Here is a 3,978-nt window from a genome sequence, read left to right on the forward strand (position 1 = left end):
TACCCACTGAAAAGGGTGGTGGCAGGTTCACACACCTATGGCAAAAGTCATTCTAAGGGAAACGTCTACTTTTTTTTTACCTGAAGTTATTCTTTTAAGGTAGAGGGGGTGATTTCTAACCTTTCAAGCTTTGACATACTTGTCTCCTTTTTTTCACTTCATCACACCACCTATGAGACATATAGGCATCATTATTTTTATTAATAAAATGAATTCAAATAGATTGGTTTGGGCATTTGAGGATTTCTTGAAATCACAGAAGGCCTCTTGGAGTAACCTGAATCAAAACTAATATCCTTGGAGATGAGGCTCTGGAATCAGACAGAGCAATTTAATCTGATTTCTAGCTACACTGTCTTGGGCAAGGCATTCAGCCTCATTGAGCCTCAGTTTCCTCATCTGCAAAATGGAGACAATACTATCTAGCTGATTGGGTTGTAAGTAACAATAAATGTGATCAATGTAAGTAAACTGCTTGGCACATAGGCATGCAAAAAATGTAGATGTAATCTAATAGATTAATATGAGAGGACCAGGTGCCACAGCATGCTGAAAAGAATTTATGGATGGAGAGCAGTCATTTCTGAGGCATTTTCTCTAGCTCAAGTTACCAAAAGATAAGAAAGAACACATACACGCAAGAGGGCAGAGCTAAGCATAACAGACAGGTTTACCTGAAAGGTGGAGAGCAAGTCAACAGAAAGGAACATTCCAAATGACATTACATCCTTTGGATTCCAAAAACAAGGGCTGGGTTTTTAACTTTAGTCACTGCTGAGGTATGATTTGCTACAAAGGACACCGCTGATAACCTCTCTCCAGCAGGGACCTGCATTGTGATAGGAGAAAAGCCATTTGCCTTCTCTCTGAAAAGACCAGCTAGAATCAGGGAAGCAAGTGCAATGGATCTATGCACCCCTATGTTCGCTGCAGCGTTATTGACAATAGCCAAGATGTAGAAGCAACCCAAGTGCCCATCAATAGGCAAGTGGATTCCAAAGCTGTGGTACAGACAGGGTGGGGCAAAAATAAGTTTACAGTTGTTCATATGGAAAATAATACAATAATTAATAAATAATAATATAAGAATAAACTCTATATTTTGTGTCCTCACAACTGTAAACCTACCTTTGTCCCACCCTATATATACAATGGAGTATTATTTGACCATAAAAATATGGAATCTTAACATTTGTGATAGCATGGATGGACCTAGAGGGTATTATGCTGAGTGAAATAAGTCAGTCAGAGAGAGACAAATACCATATGATTTCATTTATATGTGGAATCTAAAGAACAATGTAAATGAACAGACAAAACAGAACAGATTCATAGATACAGAGAAAGGTTGATGGTTGCCAGAAGGGAGGAGAGTTGGGGGACTGGGTGAAAAGGTGAAGGGATTAAGAAGTACAAATTGGTAGTTTCGAAATAGTCACGGGGATGTAAAGTACAGCACAGGGAATGTGGTCAATAATATTGTAACAACTATGTATGCTGTCAGGTGGGTACTTGAAATAGCAAAGGAACACTTTGTAAAGTAAATGATTGTCTTAACACTATGATGTACACCTAAAACCACTACAAAATAATATTGAATGTAAACTCTAATTGAAAAATAATTTTTTAAAAAATTTTTAAACACCATCTCTCCTGGAGTAGAATTGTGACTCAGTGAGGCAGTGTGGGGAAAGCCTAGATAAGAAGGCAGAAGACAGTCTGTATGACCCTGATGCTTGTGCAAGATATAATGATTCAAGGCCTGTGGTGCAGCATTTGGGGCAAAGGAGGCTCATGGTAGTAGCACCAGGCTCACTGGAATTTTTTTAAAAGATGATGAATACAACCAACTCACAAGAATTAAATAACTTGCCACCACAAATGCCAAACAGAATCTATTTGATTCAAAGGCATGAAATACACCAAGTTTGTAGTTAAAAGTCAGAGTGAAATGTATACATATTTTAAACCACAGACTGAACAAAACCTAGCTTACTTATCCTCTTAAGCTTTAAACCAATTCTAAGTGGTTTAAATTTAAAGGAGTACATTCTAGTGTGTCAGGACAGAATCAATTTTACAAAATGGAATCAGGTACTAATTGAATATCAAAATTTGCTCAGAATCAGGCTTAAACAGTAGCTTGAAAATTCAACTCCAATTAGAATAAAAGAAAAGGAAATAAAGAACTAAAAATTAGCCAATAGTGATGATGATGATGATGATGATGATGATGATGATGATGATGTTGGTGGTGATGATCATGATCATAATACTACTGTACTTCCTGATACTTGATTCCCAGATCAATGACATATATCCATGTACCAAGGGTGCACTGATGCATTCCCCTTGCAATGATCTCAGAACCTTTTACTTGGGTAATCTACCTTCTGACTAGTGTGAGCTTTGAGAAATGTGTTGAGCTGCAGATCACAGAGAAAATTAGGTCCCACATAAGAAAACAGAAGGTAGTTAGTAAACTTGTACACATTGGTAATTATTAATTGTACAAGAGGCCCGGTGCATAAAAATTCATGCACTGGAAGGGGGGGGGGTCCCTCAGCCCGGCCTGCCCCCTCTCACAGTCTGGGAGCCCTCAGGGGTGGGAGGCAACCTGGTGATCAGGGGAAGGCGACGCCCCATCACACCTCTGCTGCTGTCACTGCCAGCAGCGCAAGCCTCGGCCAGATCTGGTACCTGAGCCTCAGGTGGCCCTGGGCGGCTGGGCAGCCAACATCCGAGGCTTGCCTGCACCTCGGGCCATCTCTGGGCAGCTGGAGGCTAAAGGGACTGGGGGACTCTGGAGGCAGGTGCGCGGAGCGGTGCCTGCCACCCCAGCGGGGCTGAGGGGACTGGGTGCCGCCATCTTGTGGCTGTGGGCGCTGCCATCTTTGAGGGCATGGCAGTCAATTAGCATATTCCCTCCTTATTGGCTGTGGGCACCACCATCTTAGCAATGGCATGAGTGTCAATTAGCATATTCCCTCTTTATTAGATAGGATTATTAGCATATTGACCAGAGCTTATGACTTTTGCATGTGTGATCGGTATACAGGTATTGTTACATTTGCACATGTTTGAATGACACAAATAATTAGCAACTTACATTTACTGATTTTGTTGGTATATGTTCTTTAAATACTGACAGCCTTAGAGGGAAATAAAAATGTGGACTGCCGCCAAAACCAGTTTGGCTCAGTGGATAGAGCGTCGGCCTGTGGGCTGAAAGGTCCCAGGTTCGATTCCGGTCAAGGGCATGTACCTTGTTTGCGAACACATCCCCGATAGGGGGTGTGCAGGAGGCAGCTGGTCGATGCATCGATGTTTCTAGCTTTCTATCCCTCTCCCTTCCTCTCTGTAAAAAATCAATAAAATATTTTTTTAAAAAATGTGGACTGCCACCAGTGGAACCAGCAAAGAATGAGTTATTTGTGTCACAGAAAAATATAGATGATGGAATAAAAATCACATGTCCAGAATGACATGGAAATTAGGGGTTGGGAGAAGAGGAATGTGTGGGAGCAGTAATTTGGCTGATCTTTCTGGAGAAGGTGAAGATGCTAAACAGAGGGAAAAAAGGGGTTTCATTCCATGTAGCCAGGAGTTTGACAATGGCTCAGATTTCAGAAATGTGACAAACCACGGTCACTTGGCCACAAAGCCTATTTTCTGTGGTTTCAGATTTACTCATCTGTGAAACATGGGACTTCCTAGCCATTGTAAAGGAACAAAACAGGTGATCCCCGAGAGAATGAGTTGCTGATTCAGAAGCTGAAGAAAGAAAGGACTGTACGTTGCTGGCTCCATCTCCTTCCGCATTTCTGGCCTCAGTTCTCCTCTCCGTGAGTAAGACTCAAAGCCTGTCCTGCCTGCTCTACAGTTTGGACAGTTCACGGGGAAATTCCTCTACAGAGCGAATCAGATCCGCTTAGAGGAGCATGAGTTCCTGCAGGCACAATACCCTCTGAGTTTTCC

Source organism: Eptesicus fuscus, chromosome 7, assembly GCF_027574615.1.
Source record: "Eptesicus fuscus isolate TK198812 chromosome 7, DD_ASM_mEF_20220401, whole genome shotgun sequence".
Taxonomy (NCBI): domain Eukaryota; kingdom Metazoa; phylum Chordata; class Mammalia; order Chiroptera; family Vespertilionidae; genus Eptesicus; species Eptesicus fuscus.